This window comes from Suncus etruscus, chromosome 11 (genome assembly GCF_024139225.1).
Source record: "Suncus etruscus isolate mSunEtr1 chromosome 11, mSunEtr1.pri.cur, whole genome shotgun sequence".
In the NCBI taxonomy this organism is placed as follows: Eukaryota; Metazoa; Chordata; class Mammalia; order Eulipotyphla; family Soricidae; genus Suncus; species Suncus etruscus.
The window spans coordinates 33,748,153-33,762,391 of record NC_064858.1 but is presented as its reverse complement, the minus strand read 5'-3'; the positions used below and the strand labels follow the sequence as shown (position 1 = coordinate 33,762,391).

General features: G+C 39.8%; 1 pseudogene; it reads left to right on the top strand.

Moving 5' to 3' along the window:
* LOC126022035 (nucleolar and coiled-body phosphoprotein 1-like) overlaps positions 1 to 13,910 on the top strand; it is a 49,208-nt pseudogene extending 35,298 nt beyond the window's left edge.
* Positions 13,911 to 14,239: the final 329 nt, after the last annotated feature.

Genomic DNA, 14,239 nt, shown 5'->3' with positions numbered 1-14,239 from the left:
CTACACAGCTGTTTGGAAAAATGAAGTCATAAAAATTTCCTTTATATGGATGGAACATGGGCAACTATTATGCGAGCTCAAATGAGTCAGAGTGAGAGAGTCAGATACAGAATAGTCTCACACATTTGTGGGATTTAAGAAAAATAGAAGACAGTTATCAAATAAATACCCAGAGAAAATAGAGGATGAGGGCTAGAAGGACCAACACGTGATTATGAAGTTCACCACAAAGAGTGGGTGAGTTTCAGTTAGAGAAATGCCTACACTAACAACTACCATGACAATGATAGCGAGAGAGAGAGAAAAATAAAATGTCTATCACAAAGAGACAGGCAGTGGGAGTGGGGAAGAGGAGGAAAATAAAGGTCCTTGATGAGGGAAAAGTTGCACTGGTGAAGGGAGATGTACATTTTATGACTGAAACCTAACTAGGAACATGTTTGTAACCATGGTGCTTGAATAAAAAAATTACTAAATTTTTTTAAATAAACATTTTGATTTCATAAAAAAATAATAAAATGAGCATTTTGAGATCTTTAGTTGCCAACTTCTTGTTTCAATTTGTTTTCTCCATTCCATTAGTTAGTAAATATTTTCTTAATCTATTTCTTACAACATACTTTTGTGAGATAAGATTTAACGTAGGGCAAATTTCCTTTACTTCATGGCCTTACAAAGCTAGTTGGGAGCTTGAGTAGAATTTTTCTTGTGCTTTGGTAAGTAGGATGGATTTGGTCTTTGTTGCAGTTGGATTCTCTTCTAGTTCATGAGTAAATAAAGATCTTTATTGAAGAAAATCATTTACTTGAGAGGTGAGGAAACACATTTTTATGCAGGGGTGGGAGAAGAGGAAATTTCTACTCCCCATCTGTATTCTCCTAGGGGCTGTTGAAACTTGACAGCCACAGCAAATGAATATTGGGGCAGAAAAGATGGTACAGAGGTGTGGGTGCTTGCCATGCATGTGATAAACCTAGGGTTTTGATCTAAAGCAGCAACTGAGCACAAAAGAAAAACTGAATCTGGAGCTAAGAGTAAATTCTGACCCTCCCGCCTAAAAAAAAAACCAAACAAACATCAGATTAGTAAGAGAAAACAACAAATATAAAATTAGCCAGTTATAGAAATCTTTATAGATGTTTGAATCTCAAGTCAATAGGATTTCATGGTGTAGAGACTCAGTATATGGAGAGGGGTGACTCAAATGAGGATGTAATTAGAGGTTTTCCCTGAAATATAGAAAGTTTTCTTGGGGGTAGTGGGTGGTTCTTGTTTAAAACCAAAAAAAAAAAAACAAAAACAAAAAACAAACAAAACAAAACAAAACAAAACAAAAAAACCCTCCTCATGAACACCAGCAGGAATGGACCCCTGAAGAACTCAGAGCCAGGAGTAACCCCCTGAGAACATGGGGTTACTTTATTATGTTTGTTTTGGCCCCAAAACCAATAAAACAAACAGAAAAATCTGACATAACTCCACCCAAAACCCTGATATTTCCTTTCTCTAGATAATCAAGGGCATGGGAAAAACGTGTCTCTGAACATGCAGGGCCTTATTCAATTTCATCTGTAAACAATCCATATGTATTAGGGGTATGACTTTAGGAAAGTCAACTCTAGCATCTTTTGGAGGCCTTCCCTTCAGTTTTCTTCCTTGGAAATTTTCCTGGAGTTTTCCCATTTATAGTGTTTGGTTGGTTTGCTTCATATCATAGCGATATCCATGCCAAGCAGTTCTATCTCTTAGTACTGAAAATATGTCAGATAAAGCAAAAATTTGTATTAATTGCTGCAAGTGATGATAGAGGAGAGTTTAAGATTATATTTTATAGAATCAGATGTGTATCAGATGCATTTCTACAGAAACACACATTAAGATGGGAGTCTATCTGGACACCAAACAATGAAGATTGGGACTACATAAGCCCTGTAATTTTACAGGGATCTCAAACTACGCGGCCCGCGGGGCCCGTTTGTGGCCCTCTGTACACACAATTTGTGGCCTTGCCTAGAGGAGTCTTTTTTTTGTTTTGTTTTGTTTTTAGTTGTTTTGGGTCACACCCCCCAATGTTCAAGGCTTACTACTGACTTTGCACTCAAGGATCACCCTGACTTTGCCTCCTGTGGCCCCCAGGTAAATTGAACTTGAGAACCCCTATTACAGTGTAATAGGTCTACTTGCTGCATGGAGAGAGTTAAATGCCACGTTTCAAGAGAGAAACATTACTTCAGAGTTCACATCTGGGGTTTGAAGATGAGTCCAGAAAACAAAAGCATATAGGACTTGTGGAATAGACTTTTAAACTTTCTAGTCATGTGTAAAAGTAAAACAGTATAGTATACAACACATACAGACGACATAGGTATAAATTAAAAGTTGGAAAAATACCTGCCATTTTATTACTCAGTGAATAAAACTGGAGTTTTTATTTAATACATGACAAAGTTTAGATTCAGAGCAATTTCATAATGACAAAGAATCATAATTATTTACCTGCCATTATCATTTTGCTTATGAAGTTTTTTTGTCTTCAGTCATGTTCTCTGTCCTTTGTGTTCCCAACAATTGCTCAAGAGTTATGCTAGCCCATCCTCAACCCCTCCTACTTTCCTCTGGTTCTCTCTATAAAATACATTTCTTTCCAACAACGACAAAAAATTGTCAAGGGAAAAGAAAAAAAGATTGGAATCCATCAGAATCCCATTTCCTATATTCTGAAAGCAAGCAGTGAAGGAGATTCCTTGATGTCATTTGGTACAAATTCAGGCAGTGGCAATATGACAGTTTTTCCTAGGATGCACCATATAGACATCTCTGAAGATCCTTTGGTGTGGTACATTATAGTAATGTATAAAAAGACTGTCCAGCCATAAACTAGATTAGTGATTTAATTACTATATATATTTATGCATTTATTTTGATTTTGGCTATCATTGGTGGTTTTGTAGGCTACTCTTGGCTCTGCCAGGAATGAAGACTGGGTCAACAGTGTGCAAGGCAAGTGCCCTATCTACCATACAATCCTGGAATGGTATTTTTATATAAAACATTTTATATATAAAGTTTTTTTAAATTTGTTTTTGTTTTTGTTTTTGGGTCACACCCGGCAGCACTCAGGGATCATTCCTGGCTTTACGCTCAGAAATCGCTTTTGTCAGGCTTGGGGGACCACATGGGATGCCGTGATTCAAACCACCGTCCTTCTGCATGAAAGGCAAACACCTTACCTCCATGCTATCTCTTCGGCCCCTATAAAGTTTTTTTTAAATAAAGTTCAATCCTAGATGGTCTTTATAAAAAGAGTGGGTAGTTCTCAGTGATTCACCAAAATCCAACATCACTGATGTTTGAAGAATCAGAGCCAGATAATGCAGAAAAGTAGAATTCAGGTTTTGATTTATTTGCTAGTAGGAAACAAAATTACTGAAGACTAAAATCTGATATTCACAATGATGTTTTATTTCAAGTATGTTTTTCTCTCTACCATAACTCATTTCTGCCAAAAATCACAAAATCAATTTTGACTAAAACTTAAGTCATATCAGTAAACTTGTCCTATTGTTTACCATAAGTACAAGAATAATATTAATCAGATAGTAATTAATTTTTTTTGTTTTGTTTTAGGGTTACACCCAGAAGCTTTCAAAGGTTACTTCTGGCTCTATGCTTAGAAATTGCTCCTGGGCAGGGGCTGGAGAGATAGCATGGAGATAAGGCGTTTTGCCTTGCATGTAGAAGGTCGGGGTTCGAATCCTGGCATCCCATATGGTCCCCCCCCAAGCCGTCAGGAGCGATTTCTGAGCGTAGAGCCAGGAATTGATCCCTGAGTTCTGCCGGGAGTGATCCAAAAACCGAAGAAAGAAAAAAGAAATCGGCTTCTGGCAGGCTCGGGGGACCATATGGGATGCTGGGATTCAAACCACCGTTCTTCTGCATGCTAGACAAACTCCATTCATTCACGCTATCTCTTTAGCCCCTTTAAATTAGTTTTATTAGAACTATTTTTTGTTTTGTTTTGGGACAATGATCAGGGTTACTCCTGAATTCTGCACTTAGGAATTGCTCCCTCATGGGCTTGAGGGACCATATGGAATGCTAGGGGATTGAACCCGAGTTGGCTGCATACAAGACAAACTCCTTACCTCTGTGCATATCCTCTGGCTTCTACTAAAGCTTTTATAAAAGTTCTCAGATTGAGCTCTAAATAGCTCACAAAGGCTTAGAACCAGCCAAAAACTCATCATCAGACTGTGCCTGATTACCTAAATACCAGTAGATTTAGATTAACATTAATAAAAAGATTAATGGGTTAAGGGCTAGGGAATATTGGTGTTAGTGGGTAGAACATTTTCTTGCATGTATGAATTCATCCTAGTACTACTCAAAAAAAGAAAGAAAAGGGGAGATGAATCAGGATGTAAGGAGAAAGGGAGAACTCACTTGAGGATGGAGGAGGAGGGAGTATCATAAAATGAAGATGAGATTTTCTGTAATTAGGTGTTTTTTCCTGTCTTACACATAGGACTGTCCTATCTGTACTACAGATATATATATATATATATATATATATATATATATATATAATTTATATATGTGTAGATGAGTTATATCTGATTTAAAAAAAAGCTAATTCTGGCTAATGTACCCAATTTCTATAGTTATGAGTAGTTAAGGAAGTAATAAAAGATTGTCATGACCTTGCAGGACATCAATTGACACAGCTTGAAATAATCAACATGCCAATCAAATGTTTTAGAAAGCCTCTGTCTGCCTTCTCAAGTTGATAGCTTATTAGAACACATCAGAAAGCTGAGCCTCGGTATATTAGGTTTTTGGGATCCATTACATAGACAGGACTGAATAAATCTTGAATCATACAATTGAACAATCTGAGGCCCTATTTGCTGCCCTGAAGGGCAGGTTGGTTCAAATATCAACGATCTAATAGTCGAATTATTTGTTGTTTCTTTCTGGTGACTAGTATCCATCCCGGAGCTATCTAAGGGTACTCTTTAAGTCAAAATTAGCAAAAACAATGACACAAGAAAGTTAGGAAGGGGCCTGGAGAGATAGCACAGCGGCGTTTGCCTTGCAAGCAGCCGATCCAGGACCAAAGGTGGTTGGTTCGAATCCCGGTGTCCCAGATGGTCCCCCGTGCCTGTCAGGAGCTATTTCTGAGCAGACAGCCAGGAGTAACCCCTGAGCACCGCCGGGTGTGACCCCCCTCAAAAAAAAAAAAAAGAAAGTTAGGAAGTTGGGTTTTTTGTTGTTGTTGTTGTTTGTTTTTTTTGCTTTGGTGGTCAGGAGTATTCTGGGCTCTCTACTGAGGTGGCTACAGGCAATGCTCCGGGAACCATTCAAATCATGAATGGTAGATCATTTTCATTATAGATCATTAATCTCATCAAGAGTTTAATCCTGTTGAGAAATCTTTCTGAACTTTTTTCTAAGGGTTTTTTTATGACAAAGAGACAAAGTCCAGATATATGTTTAACAACATAAGATCTTTATTGTGCTTAGATGAATACGGTAAGATTTCAGGAATCCACTTGCTGAGGAGAAAAAATAGCTAGTTTTCAGAAAGAGAAAATTTCTAAGAAGGGGAGACCAAATCAAGCAATTCTGATACTATTTTGACATATTTTTTTGTTTTGATTTGCTTTGTTTGGGGGTCATATCTGGCAGTGTTCAGGTTTCACTGCTTGCCTTAGCACTGAAGAATCACTCCTTACAGACTCAGGGACTCATGTGGAATGCCCAAGATGTGAATCGTGTGAAAGGCAAGAGCCTCTGCATGCTATATGCTATGCTATTCCCAATTTTGACAAGTTTTTTTCTTTTTGGTTTGAGCCACATATAGCAGAGGGTCAAGGGGGCTAAGCTTGTTCATTGGTCACTGCTTGCAGTACTCAGGGGAACATGTGGTGCCGGGGATCAAACCATGGACCTGCCAAATGCAAGACAGATATTTCAATAACCTCTGAGTTATTTCTCCAGCCAAACATCTCATTGCTTTAAAGTTGCAGGTCAAATTTTTGATTTTTGGTTTGGGGCCACAACTGGCTATGTTCAGGGGCTTACTGCTGTTTAGTATTCCAGAATCACTACTGGCAGTCTCGAATGATATGGGGTTTTGGGAATAGGATCTGGATCTGCTCTACCACTGTGCTCCAGGGGCCCCATACAATGAATTTTTAAAAGTAAAGTATTTTGCCAGGAGTGGTGGCGCGCGCCTGTAGTCCCAGCTACTACTCGGGAGGCTGAGGCCGGAGGATCACTTGAGTACAGGAGTTCTGGGCTGCTGTGCGCTATGCCAATCGGGTGTCCGCACTAAGTTCGGCATCAATATGGTGACCCCCCGGGAGCAGGGGACCACCAGGTTGCCTTAGGAGGGGCGAACTGGCCCAGGTCGAAAATAGAGCAGGTCAAAGCTCCTGTGCTGATCAGTAGTGGGATTGCGCCTGTGAATAGCCACTGCACTCCAGCCTGCGCAACATAGCGAGACCCTATCTCTAAAAGAAAATAAATAAGATAAATAAATAAAAGTAATGTATTTTTTAAGTAAAGTATTTTTATGCGACTGAAATAATAGTTTGTGTGGGAAATAAGAAGTTGAAGGGTACCTGGAGCCCAGTAGTAGAAAAGATTGTGATATCAGATTAATGGCTTTTGGCACTTTATCTCCCTTTCATAGGAAGTTTCATTAAGCAGGGAGAGTGGCACAAGTGGTATTTTTGGAAGATCGGAGCTGACAGCAGTATGTAGTTTGAATTAGAATAAACAAATCTGAGAAGCTGTTAGGAATACCGAAGTATAGATTTTAAGACTGTAATTAAGGGGCCGGCGAGGTGGCACTAGAGGTAAGGTGTCTGCCTTGCAAGCACTAGCCAAGAAAAAGACCACGGTTTGATCCCCCGGTGGTGTCCCATATGGTCCCCTCAAGCCAGGGGCAATTTCTGAACCCGTAGCCAGGAATAACCCCTGAGCATCAAACGAGTGTGGCCGCGAAAAAACCAAAAAAAAAAAAAAAAAAAAAAAAAGAGTGTAATTAAAAAACATGACTTTAATACAAATATAGAATGAACTTATATTTATGATTATTATTCTTGATTCTTTAATGAACTAGAAGGCAAATTTGTTCAAAGAAAATCAAAAGAAAGATAAAGAATAGTTCATCTCTAATTCTTCTTCTTTTCTTTCTTTTTTTTTTTTTGGCTTTTGGGCCATACCTGTTGTATTAAATATTAATTAAAGAGGTCTAGTGTGGGTGGATGGATGGATGGAGAGGCCTTTATTGGCTCGGCTCACTGCCTGCAACCAGCAACCATGGGTCTGTTGGTGCAGGGTGATGGCAAAGAAATGATCCACAGGCAGTTAGATGAAGTTTCAGGAGACATCCAGATTTATTACAAGGTCCTAACCACCATGTGTATATTCGTTATATGGCCTCTAAGCTAAGCAGCCTCTCTCACCATCCTTTGTATGACTCATCTCTTTCTTTGCTGCATCTGCCTCTCCTCCCTTCAGGCAATTTACCAAACACAGACCCCTCCCAACTGTGGGAAGGTCTCACCATTCAGGTAAGATAGGCAGGAAGTTGGGGGAGGGGTAACATTTCAGTGTTCTTTTTTTTTTTTTAAAAAGGAAAAAAATAAGAAAAGGTTTATACAAAGCTTTTGTTTTTCTGACCTCTGCCAGCCAAAGTGGGAACCCTAATATTTCCCAAAGCAACAAATTTTAAAGTGTAAAATTAAAATATCAGCCTTTTTCATAAACAGAACTTTTTTGCAAAATACACTTGCAGTCTGAAATTTTTTTTGTTTTGTTTTTTTGTTTTTGGGTCACACCCGGCAGCGCTCAGGGGTTACTCCTGGCTCTATGCTCAGAAATCACCCCTGGCAGGCAGGGGGGACCATATGGGATGCCAGGATTCTAACCATCATCCTTTTGCATGAAAGGCAAATACCTTACCTCCATGCTATCTCTCTGGTCCCAGTCTGAATTAATTTATTTCTCTTTCTTTTCTTTTCTTTTCTTTTCTTCTTTCTTTCTTTCTTTCTTTCTTTCTTTCTTTTTTCTTTCTTTCTTTCTTTCTTTCTTTCTTTCTTTCTTTCTTTCTTTCTTTCTTTCTTTCTCTCTCTCTCCCTTCTTTCTTTCTTTCTTTCTTTCTTTCTTTCTTTCTTTCTTTCTTTCTTTCTTTCTTTCTTTCTTTCTTTCTTTCTTCTTCCTTCTTCTTCCTTCCTTCCTCCCTCCCTCCCTCCTCCCTCCTTCCTTCCTTCTCTCTCTCTTTCTTTCTCTCTCTCTCTCTTTCTCTCTTCTTTCTTTTTTTTCTTTCTTTCTCTCTCTCTTTCTCTCTTTCTTTCTTTTTTCTTCTTTCTTTCCTCCCTCTTTCTTTTTCTTTCTTTCTTTCTCTCTTTCTCTTTCTTTCTTTCTTTTTCTTTCTTTCTTCTTTCTTTCTTTCTTCTTTCTTTCTTCTTTCTTTCTTTCTTTCTTTCTTTCTTTCTCTCTTTCTCTCTCTCTCTTTTTTCTTTCTTTCTTTCTTTCTTTCTTTCTTTCTTTCTTTCTTTCTTTTCTTTCTTCTTTCTCTCTTTCTTCTCTCTTTCTTTCTTTCTTTCTTCTCTTTCTTTCTTTCTTTCTCTTTCTTCTTTCTTCTTTCTTTTCTCTCTTTCTTTCTCTCTCTTTCTTTGTCTTTCTTTCTTTCTTCTTTCTTCTTTCTTTCTTTCTTTCTTTCTTTCTCTCTCTTTCTTTCTTCTTTCTTTCTTTCTCTCTCTTTCTTTCTCTCTCTTTCTTTGTCTTTCTTTCTTTCTTCTTTCTTCTTTCTTTCTTTCTTCTTTTCTTTCTTTCTTTCTTTCTTCTTCTTTCTTTCTTTCTTTCTTCTTTCTCTCTTCTCTTTTCTTTCTCTCTCTTTCTTTCTTTTCTTTCTCTCTTTCTTTTTCTTTCTCTCTTTCTTTCTTTCTTTCTTTTTCTCTCTCTCTTTCTCTCTCTCTCTTTCTTTCTTTCTTTCTTTCTTTCTTTCTTTCTTTCTTTCTTTCTTTCTTTCTTTCTTTCTCTCTTCTCTTTCTCTCTCTTTCTCTCTTTCTCTCTCTCCTTCCTTCCTTCCTTCCTTCCTTCCTTCCTTCCTTCCTTCCTTCCTTCCTTCCTTCCTTCCTTCCTTCCTTCCTTTTTTTGTTTTGTTTTTTTGGGCCACACCCGGCGGTGCTCAGGGGTTACTCCTGGCTGTCTGCTCAGAAATAGCTCCTGACAGGCACGGGGGACCATCTGGGACACCGGGATTCGAACCAACCACCTTTGGTCCTGGATCGGCTGCTTGCAAGGCAAATGCCGGTGTGCTATCTCTCCAGGCCCCAGTCTGAAATTCTTTTTTTTTTTTTTTTTTTTTTTTTGGGCCACACCCGTTTGACGCTCAGGGGTTACTCCTGGCTATGTGCTCAGAAATCGCCCCTGGCTTGGGGGACCATATGGGACGCCGGGGGATCGAACCGCGGTCCTTCCTTGGCTAGCGCTTGCAAGGCAGACACCTTACCTCCAGCGCCACCTACCCGGCCCCCAGTCTGAAATTCTTAACACGATTTAACCAACACTTTTAGACTGGACCATTTTAGTTCTTTTCCATAATATTCCCTAAACAAAATTACAAGAACATTACTGCAGAAAATACAGTTTGAAAAAAGAAAAAGGCCACTAGAAACCGGAGAGATAGTATGGAGGTAAGGCATTTGCCTTGTATGCAAAAGGACGATGGTTCAAATCCTGGCATCCCATATGGTCCCACAAGCCTGCCAGGAGCGATTTCTGAGCAACAAACTTCTACACAAAGATGATATCAAATCCCATGACAATATTCTCTCTTAACATCAATGGATTAAATGCACTAGTTAAGGGATACTGAGTGGCAAAATGAATTAAACACTGAATCCAACAATCTGCTGCCTACAAGAAACACATCTAAACAGTCAGAAACATAAACTCAAAGTAAAAGTCTGGAGGAAAATCATACAAGCAAACAACTCCCTTAGAAAAGCTGAGTGGGGGCCCGGAGAGATAGCACAGCGGTGTTTGCCTTGCAAGCAGCCGATCCAGGACCAAAGGTGGTTGATTTGAATCCCGGTGTCCCATATGGTCCCCCGTGCCTGCCAGGAGCTATTTCTGAGCAGATGGCCAGAAGTAAAACCCTAGCACCGCCGGGTGTGGCCCAAAAACCAAAAAAAAAAAAAAAAAAGCTGAGTGGTGAGCCAGAGAGATAGCACAGCGGTAAGGCATCTTCCTTGCATGCAGAAGGATGGTGCTTCAATCCCAGCATCCCATATGGTCCTCTGAGCTGCTGGGGGCAATTTCTGAGTGTAGAGCCAGGAGGAGCCCCTGAGTGCTGCCAGATGTGACCCAAAAACCAAAAAAAAAAAAAAAAAAAATCTGAGTGGCTAAATAATTCTCTGATGACACAAACTTTAGGCTAAGAAAAGTTATAAGAGACAAAGATAGTCATTTTGTACTAATTAAAAGATATATACAGCAGGAAGAAATCACTGTCCTAAACATATATGCACCCAATGAGGACCAGCAAAATATTTAATGCAGTTTGTTGACAAATCTGAAAGAAGATATAATGAGGCAACTACAATAATAGTAGGAGACATCAACACTGCCCCTGTAAACCCTTGATAGGTTAACCATGCTGAAACCCAACAAGAATATACTAACTATGAAAAGAGAAATGGGAAGAAAGTGGACTAGTATATATATATACTTCTGGCAGGGCTCGGGGGACGCACATGGATGCTGGGTTTTAAACCACCATCCTTCTGCAATGCCAAAGGCAAATGCCGTACCTCCATGCTATCTCTCTGTCTGGCAAATATTATTCATATGGATATAAACTAAAAGCCTTTCCTCTAAAATCTGGGTACAACAGGATGCCCTTTCTCACTACTCCTATTCATATAGTCCTGGAAGGTCCTTGCCATACGCGATTAGACAAGAAAAAGATATCAAGGGCATCCAGATAAGGAAAGGAAGAAATCAAGCTCCACACTGTTTGCAGATGACATGATAGAAAACCCTAAATACTCTACCAAAAAATCTTCTAGAAAGAATAGATTCCTATAGCAAAGTGGCAGTCTACAAAATTAACATGCATAAATCAATGGCCTTCTTATACACCAATAATGATAGAGAAGAAATGGACATTAAAATAACACCTCATTTACATTAGTGTACACAAACTCAAATATCTTGGTGTCAACTTAACTAAAGACGTGATGGACCTATACAAAGAAAACTACAAAACACTGCTTCAAGAAATAAGAGAGGACACAGGCAATGAAGACACATACCCTGCTCATGGATTGGCAGGATTAACGTCATTAATATGGCAATCCTCCCTAAAGCATTGTACACATTTAATGCAATCCCTGAGGATACCTATGACATTCTTCAAAGAAGTGGATCAAACACTCCTGAAATTCATTTGGAAAAATAAACACTCATTAATAGAGTAACCATTGGGAAAAGAAGTATTGGAGGCATAACCTTCCCCAACTTTAAATTGTATTACAAAGCTGTAGTCATTAAAACAGTATGGTATTGGGATAAGGAAAGAACTTCAGTTCAGTGAAATAGAAATAAAATATTCAGAGAATTTTTCCCAGATATACAGTCAACTAATCTTTGATTAAGGGGCAAAGGGGAGACGAACAATTTTTCAAAGAAGAAATACAAATGGCCAAACAGCACATGAAAAATGTTCCACATCACTAGTTATCAGGAATATGAAAATCAAAACAACAATGAGTTACCATTTCACACCACAGAGACTGACATACATCACAAAGAACAAGAACAATCAATGTTGTTGGGGATGTAGGGAGAAAGGAACTCTCATTCACTGCTGGTGGGAATGCCGTCTAGTCCAGCCCTTATGGAAAATATATGAAGATTGTTCAAAAAACTGGAAATTGAGCTCCCATATGACCCAGCTATACCACTCCTAAGGGTATACCCTAGGAACACCAAAATCCAATATATAAATCCCTTCCTCACACCTATGTTTATCACAGCACTATTTGTAATAGCCAGACTCTGGAAATAACCAACATGCCCTTCAACAGATGAATGGCTAAAAAAACTGTGGTACATATACACAATGGAATATTATGTAGCCATAGGAGAGATGAAGTCATGAAATTTTCCTATACATAGAATCTATTATGCTGAGTGAAATAAGTCAGAGGGAGAGAGAGACACTCACAGAATAGTCTTGCTTCTCTATGAGCTTTAATGAAAATTATAGACATTATCATGATAATGCTCAGAGATGAGGGCTGGAAGGATGGGCTCATGATATGAAACTCACCTCAATGAAGGGTGAGTGCGGTTAGAGAAATAATACACTAACAACTACCATGATACTGTTAATGAATAAGAGAAGTAGAATGCCTGTTTCAAATACAGTCAGGGGTATGGAGGAGGGAGATGGGGGACACTGGGATGGGAATGTTGCACTGGTGAAGAGGAGTGTTGTTTTTGTGACTGAAGCCCAACTACAGTCCTATTTGTAATCATGGTGTTTAAATAATAAAAAAAAAAAGATGTATAGGGGCTGGAGTGATAGCACAGAGGTAGGATGTTTGCCTTGCACACGGCTGACCCAGTACAGATCTCGGTTCAATCCCCGGCATTCCATATGGTCCCCAAGCCAGGAGTGATTTCTGAATGCAGAGCCAGAATCACTTCAGCATCACCGGGTGTGGCCCAAAAACAATATATATATATATATATATATATATGTATATTATATATATGTATATTTATATATATGTATTATATAAACTATATTATATATAAAGAATATAAAAGGAAACAGGCTACTACATTAAGATACACAATAAAAGATTAGGGCAATCAGGAAATATTAATTAGGAAAAACTATAAATACATTTTAACAGCGAAACCAGTGCCTGCTCCTAAGCAGCAGTTGACCAGAAAGGCCGATAGTAGCTCCAGTGGGGAGAGCAGTTCCATCGAGGAAGCTACTAAGGCTGTCACCACCCCGAAGGCCAAGGCACCAGCTGAAGCTGCCTCCTCTTTGCCTGCAAAGCAGGCCCCTTCAGGAGCTGGAGCCAGCAGCTCTGAGTCTGACAGCTCAAGCAGTGAGGAGGAGGAGGAGAAGGAGGAGGGAGGAGGAGGAGGAGGAGAGGAGGAGGAGGAGGGAGAGGAGGAGAGGAGGAGGAGGAGGAGGAGGAGGAGGAGGAAGAGAAGCAGAAGCTGTCCAAAGTCCCAGTAAAAAAGAAGTCACCCAAGGCAATGGGAGCTGTGCCTGCCCCCAAGCCAGCCTCAAAGAATGTGAAGGCCTAGAGCTAAAGCAGCTCCTCTAGTGACTCCAGTGATGATGATGATGAGGAGAAGCCCAAGGGCAAGGGCACCCCAAAACCGCAGCCCCCCAAGACTAACGGCACCTCAACTCCTTCTGCACAGAATGGAAATGCAGACTCAGATAGCGAGGAGGAGGAAGAGGAGGGTGGCAAGAAAAAGGTTGGAGCGGCTGTTTCTAAGCCAGGTTCAGGAAAGAAGTGGAAGCAGAATGAGGCTGCTAAGGAGACAGAGACGCCTCAAGCCAAGAAGATAAAGCTCCAGACCCCAACACATTTCTAAAAAGGAAGAAAGGAGAAAAGAGGGCCTCATCTCCATTCGGAAGGGTCAGGGAAAAGGAAATTGAAGTGGATGCTCGAGTGGCTGACAACTCATTTGATGCCAAGTGAGGTGCTGGAGACTGGGGGGAGCGAGCCAATGAGGTTCTGAAGTTCACCAAAGGCAAATCCTTCCGACATGAGAAAACAAAGAAGAAACGGGGCAGCTACCGTGGCGGTTCCATCTCCGTCCAGGTCAATTCAGTTGAGTTTGACAGCGAGTGACCTGAGTCTGTCTTCTGCCCCCCTTCCCTGGACCTAGAAATCCTTGGCTCCATCTGAAGCCTATGGTTCAGAATTGGCCCAAAGACTCCATCACAACACAACATTCTCTCTGACCCTTTTCTGTCTTGATAGCTGTGTACAGATTTAATTTGAGTGGTTGAGTAACAAAGGGACTGGGTGGAGGGGTGTGTACGTGTTATTTTTTAAGAAAATTTGTTGGTGGTCTCCCTCCCCCTGTCCGTGTGAAAGTCCTCATATTGAGAAAATTTTTATATTTATATTAAATTGTTTACTATTGAAAAAAAATTCAAACTGATCAGGGGCCAGAG